The sequence below is a fragment of the Bombina bombina genome, chromosome 4 (assembly GCF_027579735.1).
Source record: "Bombina bombina isolate aBomBom1 chromosome 4, aBomBom1.pri, whole genome shotgun sequence".
NCBI classification, from domain to species: Eukaryota; Metazoa; Chordata; class Amphibia; order Anura; family Bombinatoridae; genus Bombina; species Bombina bombina.
In genome coordinates, this window is record NC_069502.1 from 489,263,830 (window position 1) to 489,278,829 (window position 15,000).

A 15,000-nucleotide genomic window follows, 5' to 3' on the forward strand; every position below is an offset into this window, starting at 1 on the left:
ATTGGGAAAACGACACGAGAATTAAAAGAAAGGGTGAGGGAACACAGAGATAGCATTAAAGATAAGGAGTCAGACAGTCCAGTGGCCAGACACTTTCAAAAAATGCATGACTCTGATTTCTCTCTCCTAAGAGTATTGGGTATTGAACACATCAAACCAAGGAGGAGAGGAGGTAATATTGACCAATTACTGCTCCAGCATGAGTCACGCTGGATGTACAGACTCAATACCCTCTCTCCCTTTGGTTTGAATGAAAAAATCGAATTTTCCTGTTTTCTATAAGTATTCCTTATTTATTAACACTGTTAGAAAATGTGTATGAAATAATACACGGCAGCTTAGTAATGAGCATGAAGACATGTTCACATAAGTGGTTCTCAGTGTACATTTAAATCTAATGCTGTTTTTTATCAGTATATAATAAGCAGTTTTCAAAAAATGTGTGAATTGCATAATACCATATTTGTATAGATTAGTTGTATATTAAATGTGTAGTGTAATCTAATTGTAGCCATTGAAATGTACATGCACTATACACTTCCCTTTAACATACATGAAGGAGGTGTAACTTTGTATCTGCACAAGTGTTATAAAGTCTGCTGTGGTGTCTAATTAGACACATCTGATGAAGCCCTGAGTTCAGCCCGGAAAGGGGGAGGGGCGAAACGCGTAATGTGTAGAACAAGACACAGTGTGGAGAACGCCAGCATGGTGGATATGCTGTGAATCTGACGATATCAAGTGAACACAACACAACCAAGCAAGTGAAGAGCTGCATAGGCGGAATACATCGCTGTAAGTCACACCACGGATGAGATCCTGCCAGGTAATACCGTAGAGTGTGTGAAGATAGCGGAGGTAAGCCATGCAGTAATAAGTCTTGCACACTGAAAGTTTAAAGTTGGAGCTGTCATTAGCACATGGGATCAAGTTTGCAATAGTACTAGTACCATCCTATGGACTCTCACTTTATATCCATAATCCGGTACCGGAATAAATACACATAATGAGATATCAAGGACGGTAATCTGTCTACATCTTTAAACCGGAGCGTGTTTTTTAACACTTAAGTGCCCGGCATCAAGAACGGACTTTCTCATGAGTTAACAATACTATGCAAATGCTAGCTCACAGTTGACAGTAGTGCACTACGCTTGGTATATGTTTGTGTGCTGTATCTTGTTGTTGCCATTTTTCTCAGCATGTATCTTTTTTGGCTTTGTTTTTATTAAAAGCATATGTTCAGCAGACCTGTTTAGGATGTCATTCCTTAGTATACTGTAGGGGTGTGTTGGTGCGGCCAGGTATCCGCTTTAGCTCTTTTGATATGTTAGAGCTCTTTTCTAATTAATTTGTTTATATATATATATATATATATATATATATATATACATACATACATATACACAGGTATAATGTTTAAATGTGTGTACATGTATATCTAAATGTGCATTTATGTATTTACAGACATGTATACACATATTAACATATTAATGCATATGTCTACATATATATATATATATATATATATATATATATATATATATATATATATATATATATATATATATATATAAAATGAGGAAGAAGGAAAGCTGAGCCCAGGTGTCAGGAAAAAGTTTTATTGCAAGGTAGGCTTTCTGGATACAAGGTGAACTCCAATCTTACGCGTTTCGCGCATGGGCACATGCGCTTCATCAGAGATACTGGTCTCTGCTGTTCAGGGTCAATATAAAATGGTGAGTGACCTATCAGGGCAGGTATGGCAATTTCATCATTAGATGTAAACATTGCCAACAGGTGTGTAGTCTGATGGTCACCCACTGCTATGTTTGCATCGATCCTGTGCAGCAGAGGACTAGAAAAGAACAGATAAATGATGATTAAATGATTTTAAAAATGGAACTTAATTATACATATTATTTATAACATATATGTATATAAATCTCAGTTGGTATAGTACTGAAAATGTCACAACAGTGTATGTGTATCTAGGTGCCTATTATGTAATTTGCTTTGATTTCAGTTTCTATGATTTTTACATTTTTTACATCTAAGAATAAGCACATATTTAGGTTAAACAGTTGGCTCGCATTTTGAAGTCCAGTAATTTAACAAAGCCCTTTATGGGAAAATTTGGGCTTGCAGGAGTAATATGTGGCACAACTGTGACAAAAATTGACAATGGCCCTTCATGGGGCCAACAGTACTATTCCAAACATCATCATGCATAAAAATGATTAATAATTAATAACATTCTGTAGTCTAATAGCATTCATGGGTAACTTTGATACTATATGTTTGTAAGTTACTTCTGTAAGGTCCATAAAACAATCTATATTTACTATGCTATATCCCCTGGGTCCCCTGGTAATAATAGCTCCTAGTTGTGTATTGCAAATAGGAGGGAAAGGACAAACAATAAATAAAGAATTGCTCTAGAAATAGGTATTGTCCATACTAAAAAAGAAAATTCTATTGATTAATACTGTAGGGGACTACAGGGGTATGTTAGCTACCTAACCTGTTGTGAATGACCACACTGGATAAGGAATAGGGCTATTAGAAAGCATGATAAAAGAATTTTTGTGTGTATTTTTCTTTATACCATAGATAAGCTAAAGGAAAAAAATGATAATTAATTTATTTTATTTTATTTTATTTTTGGGGGAGGGAAAAGTTCGTCTAGACCTAAACTGGGAACATCCTGTAATTTTATATGTATGTTTCTTAGTTATTACTTATAGTTTCATACTTTTCTCTACTATAAAGTTTTTATCATGTGTCCCTGGCATATAGATTTTAAAATCAAAGGCAACCTGGATGAGTGGAAGAAGGGATACTATTCATTCAATGTACAGATTGACATCGTATCTTTTATTCATGCCTTGTGGTGCCCTGGTTTGAAGCATGAAGATCCAGTATACTTCTCTTTTGGATAGGGTTTTATTCCTATCTCCTCCTAGAGGGTTATTTTTTATATGTTCAATTGCTTTAAATGAAAAATGGGTCAGTTTTTGTGGGTGTGTGTGGAAATGTTTCGCCACTGGTGTTCTAGGGAATTCTTCCTCTATGGATAAGAGGTGTTCCCTTATGCGGTCTTTTAAGGGACGTGTGGTGATACCAACATATTGGTGTTGGCAGTATAGACATGTGATCAAATAAATTATATATGTTGATGTACAATCCATCCTAGTGGTGATGGGATATGTTGTGTTGGTTTGCGAAGAGGTAAATGTTAGATACTTATCTGTATATTTGCAGCTTTTACATGGTATACGGCCACATCTGTAGTTGCCTTTTGTGGGAGTGAGCCAATTGGTAGTTAATGGGGTTTTATCATGAAACTTGTGTGTAATCTTGTCTCGTATTGTTGGTGCTTTTTTGGCTACAAATCTAATGCATTTCTGTAATTTGTCTCTTAAGATGATGTCACTATTAAGAACAGGGAGATACTTTTTAATAATTCTGGTGATGGTATAAAATTGATTGCTATAGTTTGTGACAAAACATATGTCTTCTTTTATGTCATTTCTGTTTGATGTACTTTTGGCTGTTTTGCTAATTAGCAGTGATGTCCTATCCATTCTCATCACTTGTAATTTGATTTTGAAAAGTAAACTTTTTTTGTAGCCTCTAGCTACTAGTCTATTTGTTAGTTCATCTGCTTGTTTGATGTATGCCTGGAGGGAACTACAGTTTCTCCGTAGTCTGAGGTATTGGCCCTTAGGGATACCTTTTTGTATGTGTGGGGCATGGCAAGAATCTGCTCTTAGTATTGTGTTTCTTGCTAGTGGTTTTCTGAATGTGCTAGTGATGATTTCTCCTGTCCTATTGTGTTCTAGTGTAAGGTCTAGAAAGTTGATAATATGGTCGTCATTTTGGTGTGTGAATGTCAGATTGAGTATGTTATTGTTAAAATAATTAATGATTTCTTGGATGGTAAGTTCTGTGTTCTTCTTATAGATCAAAATTAGATCATCTATAAATCTACCATACACAACTACCTTGTCCTCAAGGGCCAGTCCACCCCGAAGAGATAAAGATGTTCAAAATATCCCATATACAAGTTTGCATAAGAGGGGGCAAACTTGGCCCCCATGGCAGTGCCACATTTCTGGAGGTAGTAATGGCCCTCGAAGACAAAGTAGTTGTGTGTAAGGAGAAATTTTGTGAGTTCCACAAGGAATGTAATGAATTCCTCTGGGTAACTGGTGTGTCTCCTTAGCATGTATGTCAAAGCTGTGAGGCCTTCCTCATGGGGGATGCTTGAATAGAGTGCTGAGACGTCTATGGATAACCAAGTGTAATTTTCTAGCCATGTAACTGCTTGTATTTGTTGTATTAAATGTGTGCTGTCTCGTATGTATCCTGGCAAGGATTTGACTATGGGTTGTAATATGTTGTCTAGCCAGTTCCCTACTCTCTCGCATAGTGAGCCTCTGCTGGCTACTATAGGTCTGCCAGGTGTGTCAATGAGAGTCTTATGTATTTTGGGGACTATGCGGAATGTAGGGATGGTAGGGTACTCTACTAGGCAATAAGTGGCTATGTCTTGAGTTAGGTGTCCCTCCTCAATTGCAGAGTCCAATAAATTATGGAGTTCTTGTTTGAATTTGTGTGTCGGATTGAAAGTTAGTTTTGAGTATGTCTCCCTATCATTTAGTTGTCTGTATACCTCTTTTTTGTAGTCTTCAGTATTGAGGATTACTATTGCCCCTCCCTTATCTGCTGGGGTAACCACTATGTCTTTATTAGTACTAAGTGATTTGAGTGCCAATTGTTCACTAGAAGATAGATTATGTTTGCTTGTCGCATTGGGGGCGTTCTCTAAGGAGGAATGTAAACTAGTGAGTTCCAATTCTATAAGGTTTTGGAACATCTCTATGGCTTCACTTCTGCTATGGACTGGATAAAAATAAGATTTAGTGTGTGGTAGTGTTTTAAGTGTGGGAACTGTGTCATAGGTGCTTACTTCTCTAAGTGTGAGGGCTTGGAGTGAGGTGAGAGTGTTCAGATCACAGAGGTCTCTAAATTGTAAGCCTATAGAGTTAATGTTTGTATGTGCTGTATTCTCTAACTGTACGCTGTTGGCTTGTTCATTGTCAGTGCATGTGATTTGTGAGAAGTGTTTGTATAGTGTGATTTTTCTAACCAAGGCGTTAATATCTAGAATAGTGGAAAAGAGATCAAAGTTGGTGGACGGGGCAAAAGACAACCCTTTATTAAGTAGACTGACTTGGGAGCTGTTGAGGGTGGTATTAGATAGGTTGATTACTGATCCTACTTCTTTTGTGTGGTCTTTTTTATTCTGCTTGGATAACGTAGTGGTAAATCCTTTTTTGGTGTGCTACTGGTGATCGGTGTTTGTACTAGTGTTGAAAGTTTAATTCTGCCTTCAGAGGTACTATGGCTTGTTGTTACTTCATTGGAAGTATGTGCTTGTGATTCTTCTACTGTCTGTGAACTTTCTGTGTTATCTGTGTCAATGCTTGAGAATGTAACTCGCTTGGCATTCGGTGTGTGGTTGAAGTGACCCTTTCTTTTATTTTTATTCTTCCTTTTGTGATTATATTGTTGTGAATGATCTTTGTGTCTATGTGGTTTGTCTTTCTGCCAGGAATATACGATATCTAATTCGTAATCCTTTACATCTCTCTGATATTTACTAATTTTTCTTTCTGATAGTGTAGAATCTAGCTGTTGCATGGTTGAGTCCAGTTGGGTTTTGTAATCTGTATATTTCTTAGTCTGTTCAAATGGTTTGAGAGACTCTAGGGTCTCTTCTATCTGTATGAGTAGGGAGTCTCTTTCTTCTTTTTTATGTTTGAGCAGCTGCTTCATCAAAATGATGGAGCAGTTGGTCAAGTTGTTATTCCACTCATCCATGAAGCCCTGATTGTGACGAGCAAAGGATGGGTATTTCTTCATCCTAAGCCCCCTGGGGACTTTCCTTTCGTTGATGTAGAGTTCTAAGAACTCTATATCCCACCAAAGGTTGCTTTCTTTGTATTTGATGTTTTCTAAATTAGAGAAAATATTAGTTAGGTCCCTCTCCAATGGTTCATCTGTTCTGGTGGAGTTACCTTTTAAAGCTGTACTCATTATGCATATGTCTACATATATATATATATATATATATATATATATATATATATATATATATATATATATATATATATATATATATATATATATATATAAAAGTTCATTTGAGCCCTTTGCAGTGAAATAGCTGAAAACATGTAAAAGCATATTTATGCAATTTTTATATTTAATAAAGAATTTATGTATTTATTGTAAATATAGTAGCAATCAAGAGATGTCGGACAGTTCATTAAAACAAATATGTTTATTGAACTTCATTAAAAACATGGAAAAAGAGACGTATCTTTGGCAGAGTAGGCTGACACCTAAACTGGCTTACGCGTTTCGGCTGTTGCCGTAGTCATAGCCATAGGTGCTGGGACTACTTCCCCTTCTATTTAAAACACTTAGTCAAATTTTATTGGTTAACAATTTTCATCAACTTAAAAACAAAGCATGCCTACCCGCCCCATTAACTCTTTAGATACTCGCTATACCGCTATAGTCAAATATTCAGTAAGTATGTATAAACACATGTTATTGAACAAAAGTAATTTCAGTTCACATAATTATGTAAACAATTCTAAATAATAATAATAATAATAATAATAATGCATGTGTATATCTCCTAAATTTCACATTGGGTCTATTTACCCTGAAAATAAATAATACATCTGTTTAGGATAAAGCAAAACTAGTCTGTAATGAATAAAGGCTTTTAACCAATAGTCAACCTTATACAGTCGCTAATATGAAGATATATGCTAAACCCTTTCAAAGAAAAAGACCATTGGTTAATACACGACATCCAAACTTGCTTGTAAACACACCACTAAATTGCAATCAGGACCCAGGGCACTTAGAGAAAATGAAGAAAAAAAAAATATATATATAAATAAATACATTGAAAACATTGAGGGATCGAGAAATATAATGTTGGCACTAAGAGAGAGATGCACTGTTATTCCCAATAGTTTATTAGGTCATATTTTGAATTAAGTCCTTTGGGAATTCATGTTCCTAATCTGAAGATCCAGTACATCTCTCGCTTAGCCAACAATTTCTCAATATCTCCCCCTCTTTTAGGTGGTTTGCTTTGTTCAATGACACACCATTTTAGTGTGTCTAACCTCCTGTCATGTTTTCTGGCAAAATGTTGAACCAGTGGTGTAGCTGCCTTCCCCAATGTAAGTGTTGATAGATGCTCCCTAATCCTGGTATTTATGTCTCTCCCCGTAAGTCCTACATATTGAATGTGGCATTGGGTAAATTCCAGCAAGTATATTACACGTCCAGACGTGCAGTTGACACAAGATTGTATTTCAAAGATTTCACCAGTTACACAGGATGTAAAATTGGAGGTTATATGGACAAATTTGCATGGCCTATACTTCCTGTGTCCGCATCTGAACATACCTAGGTGTTTTAACCAGGAGCTTGTGGTGTGGTTCACTGGTCTCAGCTGCGTGGGTGCTAACCTGGACCCTAGGGTACTACTCTTACGGTATGAGCATTTCAACCCATTCTTAACCACCTCCTGTAGGCCATTGTCTGCTGACAAGATGGAAAAATGTTTCCTAACTATTGCACAGACCTCTTTGTGTTGGGGGGAGTTCAGCTATTAGAGCCTGCCTATCCATGGCATTTACCTCCTTTCTGGCCCTCTCAATATCTCTTCTCAAATACTTCTTCTCATATAACCTTTTCTCCAGGTCACCAGCAGCCACCTCATAGTCAGCTGGATTGCTACAATTACATTTAAGTCTCGTAAACTGACCTTTAGCCACTGCATATCTTACCTGATCAGGGTGGCTGCTGGTGGCATGGAGAAGTGTGTTACCCGAAATTGGATTTCTGTAGACATTGGAATCTATGGTACCATTATCATTACCTACTAGGGTTACATCCAAATAGTTAATAGAGACCTTGTTATACTCAAAAGTAAACCTCAGGCCTACCTCATTGCTGTTAAGAAAATCTACAAATTGGGGTATTGTTTCTTCTGGTCCACACCAAATAAATAATAAATCATCTATAAAACGTTTGTAGATCCCAATGTAATGTCTGTAGGGATTTCCCTCTCCAAAGATGTGTGCCATCTCCCACCATCCTAAGTACAAGTTGGCATATGAAGGTGAAAACTTAGCACCCATGGCGGTGCCACATCTTTGGAGAAAGAAATCCCTCTCAAAACGAAAAAAGTTATGTGTCAAAAGAAAACTTGCAATTCTGACTACAAATTTCTGAAATCCTTCGTCATAGTTAGTAAAATGAGATAACATAAACTCCAAAGCTTCTAGACCACTATCATGAGGTATGGACGAGTATAGTGATACTGCATCCACTGTCAACCATATACTCTTCTTTTCCCATTTGATTTCTTGGACCATATTTAAAAGATGTTTAGTATCTCGTATATGGGAATGAAGTGAAGCCACCAATGGTTGCAATATAGCATCCAACCATTCAGATGTGTGTTCCAGAAGAGAATCAATACCGCTAATTATAGGTCTGCCCTGAACATTCGTCAAGGTCTTATGAACCTTTGGTAAATGATGGAACCAAGGGGTCTTTGGATAATCAACTACTAAATATTCCACTGTATGTGGATCCAAATACCCCTCCTGCATCCCATCATCTAACAAATCGATTAGTTCACTTCTGAACACATCTGTAGGGTCCCTTGAAAGTTTGACATAATCATGTTCATTATTCAATTCTCTGTAGGCCTCAGAGATATACATTGGTCTATCCATCACTACAACGGATCCGCCTTTGTCCGCTGAACGTATTACCAGTGTAGGATTTTGTTCCAATGATACCAATGCCTCTCTCTGAGACCTAGTTAGATTAAATTTATTTTTAGTATCCTTCTGCTTTATCATTTGGTTTAGAGTCACTAAATCCTTTTCTATTCGTGCATGAAAAGTTTCAATAGTAGAGCCTCTTGATTGTAATGGATAAAAGTTGGACTTACTCCTAAATTTAGGCTTGTTTTCCACTACATCCCATTTATTGCCAGTTTCTGAATCCAGCATCTCTAAAGAAATAACATCACAGGACTCAGAAAAGTCAAGATTGTGACCAACCACTGTAGAGTGATGAGTCTTAGTAATAGAAGGGATTGGTGCCGCATCAGAATCATTAAAATGCTTCTTCAGAGTAAGATTTCTAACTAATCTGTTGACATCTAATAGGGTTTGAAAGACATTAAAGTCAGTAGAGGGAGCAAAACCTAGGCCCAAACCCAATACAAATTCTTGTTGTTCAGTCAGAATAGTACTGGACAGGTTAATTACATTATTCATTTGTACTTGCTTTGTGGGCGGCTTGCTCTTAGTTGGTACCTTTCCTGATTTTGTGTTTTGGGCTGACTTGTTCCCTCTCCTGTTTTGGCCTGAGCCAAAGGAAAAATCTGTTCTATATCTGTTTGTCTAGCATCAAGAGGTGTCAAAATAGTTGTGGACTGCTGCGGATTATGAGAATAATGTACTTGTGTCTGTATGTTGGTTTGTGATTTTGGCTTGACCACCACTTTAGAGGTAATACAGTCACTAGTATTATCCCCTGTTGACAGTACAGGTACCCCTCCTACAGCACCAACAAAGGCTGTAGTTCCCTGTATTGGCATATTGTTAATGACTGGTGTACTTTGTGAATCACTCACAGCTCTACTGTCATCAGAGGAACAATCTGTGTCTGTATTGGAAAATGTTACCGTTTTACTACCCCTCCTGTGTCTCCTACCTTTATTGTTTTTATTTTTATTTTTATTGTTTATAGACTGTGGTTGATTACGTGTAAATTTGTATCTTTTTTTCTTATTCCATATATATACAGAGTCTGAATCATAATCATACTTATCTCTCATATATTTCAAATGTTTATTCTCCATACTCTCAGATTGTGCCACTGATTGCTGCAAAATAGAATCATATTTAACAAAATTTGGTTCTAGACATCTCTTGTTTAGCTCAATCTGTAAGTCTCCAATTTCCTTTCTAATTTTAGTTAGATCCTGTGGCCTGTATTTGACCAACATAAGCATCAGACGAGAGGAACATTCAGATAAAATATCATTCCATGTTTTTATGAACTCCTTGTCATTGACATCAATCTCAAAGGTTGGGAATTTGTACACTCTCAGTCCCCTTGGTATCATTCCTGCCTTCATATAGCTCTCAAATGTCCATACATCCCATTGAGCCCTCAGTTCTTTCAGCAGGAGACTCTCCATTTGATCAAATAAAGTCCCCAAAGTTAAAGCACCCTTGTCTTCTGAAAAAATTAGGTCACAGTCCAAATTATTGCTATAGCGTGCAGTATCTGGTCTGAGTGAAAAGAATTGTTGTGATACGTGCTGCACTTCTTCCATTATTGCACAATTAAATGTTTGGACTAGCTCCTGGTACCGCCAGTAGTACCCCAAATATTAGAAAAAGTTTAAAGTGTGGAGCTACACCCAATGTTCCTGTGAAAATAAATTTCCAAATGTCACAGGTAAAAGATATCTTTAATATCCAAAAACTAGATAGTGAATGTACTGATGCATATCATAGTGAGTAAAGGGCAGGCTTTGAAAGTAGATAGAAATCATATGGAGTATAATGGCTTTATCACGCTCTAGAAAACAGTCCTCCCAGAGTTATAATTCCGTCTGAACCAGGCAGACGATCCACTTAGCATAGAAAACAGTCCTCCCAGTGTTATAATTCCGTCTGAACCAGGCAGACGATTCACTTAGCACCTATGTCCCAGCACCTATGGCTATGACTACGGCAACAGCCGAAACGCGTAAGTCAGTTTAGGTGTCAGCCTACTCTGCCAAAGATACGTCTCTTTTTCCATGTTTTTAATGAAGTTCAATAAATATATTTGTTTTAATGAACTGTCCGCCATCTCTTGATTGCTACTCTTATTTTGCCGGAAAGGACAGTTCATGTATTGCACCTTATAGTGGACGGTGAGATACGGGGCAAGTGCTATACTTGGAATGGCTGGCCATGGACACACCTCCCATCCCATTGGTTAATATCGCAAGTTGGATCCCGGAACGACTCGTCAGCATTAGATGAAGTCATCACCTACTTGCTCCTCGTGGTTTAGTGAGTTGGCGTACGGCGGAAGAAGGTGAGTGCACCAGCTGGGAGGCGACGCATACGCTGCAGTAAGGATTTCCTATACCGGCTGGTCCCCCTTGAAAATACCGCGCCAGTACACGGGTGGAGCTGCTAAGGAAGGGTGAGAGTTTTCTTGTATCTTGTATTTTATACACAAATTCTGTATATGTGTATTAACCTTATCTGGGGACAGTAAATGTGCTTGCTTGATTATGCTAAGTGGATCGTCTGCCTGGTTCAGACGGAATTATAACTCTGGGAGGACTGTTTTCTAGAGCGTGATAAAGCCATTATACTCCATATGATTTCTATCTACTTTCAAAGCCTGCCCTTTACTCACTATGATATGCATCAGTATGTTCATTATATAGTTTTTGTATATTAAAGATATCCTTTACCTGTGACATTTGGAAATTTATTTTCACAGGAACATTGGGTGTAGCTCCACACTTTAAACTTTTTTATTGTAAATATTTCATATTCCAATGCTCTTCACATTTGTATACATCTGTATATATATATATATATATATATATATATATATATATATATATATATATATATACAGGGAGTGCAGAATTATTAGGCAAGTTGTATTTTTGAGGATTAATTTTATTATTGAACAACAGCCATGTTCTCAATGAACCCAAAAAACTCATTAATATCAAAGCTGAATAGTTTTGGAAGTAGTTTTTAGTTTGTTTTTAGTTATAGCTATTTTAGGGGGATATCTGTGTGTGCAGGTGACTATTACTGTGCATAATTATTAGGCAACTTAACAAAAAACAAATATATACCCATTTCAATTATTTATTTTTACCAGTGAAACCAATATAACATCTCAACATTCACAAATATACATTTCTGACATTCAAAAACAAAACAAAAACAAATCAATATAGCCACCTTTCTTTGCAAGGACACTCAAAAGCCTGCCATCCATGGATTCTGTCAGTGTTTTGATCTGTTCACCATCAACATTGCATGCTGCAGCAACCACAGCCTCCCAGGCACTGTTCAGAGAGGTGTACTGTTTTCCCTCCTTGTAAATCTCACATTTGATGATGGACCACAGGTTCTCAATGGGGTTCAGATCAGGTGAACAAGGAGGCCATGTCATTAGATTTTCTTCTTTTATACCCTTTCTTGCCAGCCACGCTGTGGAGTACTTGGACGCGTGTGATGGAGCATTGTCCTGCATGAAAATCATGTTTTTCTTGAAGGATGTAGACTTCTTCCTGTACCACTGCTTGAAGAAGGTGTCTTCCAGAAACTGGCAGTAGGACTGGGAGTTGAGCTTGACTCCATCCTCAACCCGAAAAGGCCCCACAAGCTCATCTTTGATGATACCAGCCCAAACTAGTACTCCACCTCCACCTTGCTGGCGTCTGAGTCGGACTGGAGCTCTCTGCCCTTTACCAATCCAGCCACGGGCCCATCCATCTGGCCCATCAAGACTCACTCTCATTTCATCAGTCCATAAAACCTTAGAAAAATCAGTCTTGAGATATTTCTTGGCCCAGTCTTGACGTTTCAGCTTGTGTGTCTTGTTCAGTGGTGGTCGTCTTTCAGCCTTTCTTACCTTGGCCATGTCTCTGAGTATTGCATACCTTGTGCTTTTGGGCACTCCAGTGATGTTGCAGCTCTGAAATATGGCCAAACTGGTGGCAAGTGGCATCTTGGCAGCTGCACGCTTGACTTTTCTCAGTTCATGGGCAGTTATTTTGCGCCTTGGTTTTTCCACACGCTTCTTGCGACCCTGTTGACTATTTTGAATGAAACGCTTGATTGTTCGATGATCATGCTTCAGAAGCTTTGCAATTTTAAGAGTGCTGCATCCCTCTGCAAGATATCTCACTATTTTTTACTTTTCTGAGCCTGTCAAGTCCTTCTTTTGACCCATTTTGCCAAAGGAAAGGAAGTTGCCTAATAATTATGCACACCTGATATAGGGTGTTGATGTCATTAGACCACACCCCTTCTCATTACAGAGATGCACATCACCTAATATGCTTAATTGGTAGCAGGCTTTCGAGCCTATACAGCTTGGAGTAAGACAACATGCATAAAGAGGATGATGTGGTCAAAATACTCATTTGCCTAATAATTCTGCACACAGTGTATATATATATATATATATATATATATATACCAATATATAATTACCAATATATATATATATATACCTATATATAATTACCAATATATATATGTTTGTGTGCATTTAAGAATAAATAGAACATGTGAAGAACATTGGACTTATATTTCATGTCAGGTTAGCGCACTTTGGTAAACGCAATTGAGTTTGCAAATGAGTAGGGTGTTTTTTTCCACTTTTTACATGCTATTGAAGTCTATGGGGGAATTCATTAACAAGGTTTGACATTTGCACTTTGGCTTTTTGCACACATCGGGCTAGCGCTTGTGCAAAAACTTTTTATTTTCAACTTGTAATACGCATGGTACCTGACACGTGTAAAAATCCAATGTCTAGCGGAGTTAATATGCAAGTAGAAGAGCAAAATATTGCTTAACTCGTAGTTTAGATCATAGTGTGCTGCTATTGTTTAAGGTCACTGGGTTGTTTAATAATGTAACAAGTTATTACAATGTACTGTATATAACTTTGGATTTTAGTACTGAAAATGTAAATTGCTTATTTTACTACTTTCTGCCTCTTAATATAGAATATGCTCATCCAAACAACAAAAAGCACTGAACCAATTTGTATGATTATTTTTTTAACCACGTTATTGAAGAGACTGGTAAAAAACAGTACTGTGCATTTTTTTAGATTGATTTGTGCTAAATTGTATTTTGGGATTTTTGATCTGTTAGTCTGTTTTTTTTCTTTGCATTTACCATATAGTAATCTTAATGTGGTGGCAGCAGAGATAGTGTTGTGTTGGTGACATTAAAGTGGAGTTTTGGAAACTTTTCTAAGCTATAGTACAGACTAGAGAGTGTTTGTTAACCCTTGCATCCCCTAAATTAAGTCACAGGCTTGCCTGGAGTGGCTAGACTATGACAAACTGGTTAATCCGTTAACTCTTTCTGTGACAAACTGATGCCTGGTGCAGGATTGGTTAACCCTGTACATCACACTTATTATTTATTATTATTATTTGTATCTACTTTTTATAAAACATAGAGGGTATGGGACGGTTGTCTTGTCCCTCCCCCTACCACCCCTGTTAAGCTAATCTCGATGACCAAGTTGCAGGTAGAGGTGATCAGCTTAGTTTTGCAACACTTTAATGTTCTTGAACATGGAAACCTATTTCCAGGAGCATGTTTGTAATGTCAGTACAAGAGATCAACTTCCAATCGACAACTATAGCACCAGCACTCGACTATAGGAATCCAAGTCACTCAGACACAGACCTGTAGCTGTGTATACTGAACATTCAGTCACATCCTATGTGCACATAAATCAAATACAACACTCTCTGTGTAATATATGTAAATATATAGCGGACTTACACGAGATGCAGCTCCTGTCTGTTATGCCGCTCCTTTCTTCACCGCTGCTGATCCGAGAGTGCTGCGCTTGGCCTTCCAGTTCAAAGTCCCGGGTAGCGTTCTCCGAGTATCCACCTGTATGTGTAGGTGAGCCCTATGGACGAGTCATATGAATACCAAACAAAAAGAGAAATGTCCAGACCGGCTCCTCCTTCCACAATGCGCTCTTTATTAGAAGCAAAAAAGAGCGTACTAAACAGCACAATTAATATTGATTATGTCAAAGCATGTGAGGGGGTACCTGTCATTATATTGCTTAACTCGTAGTTTA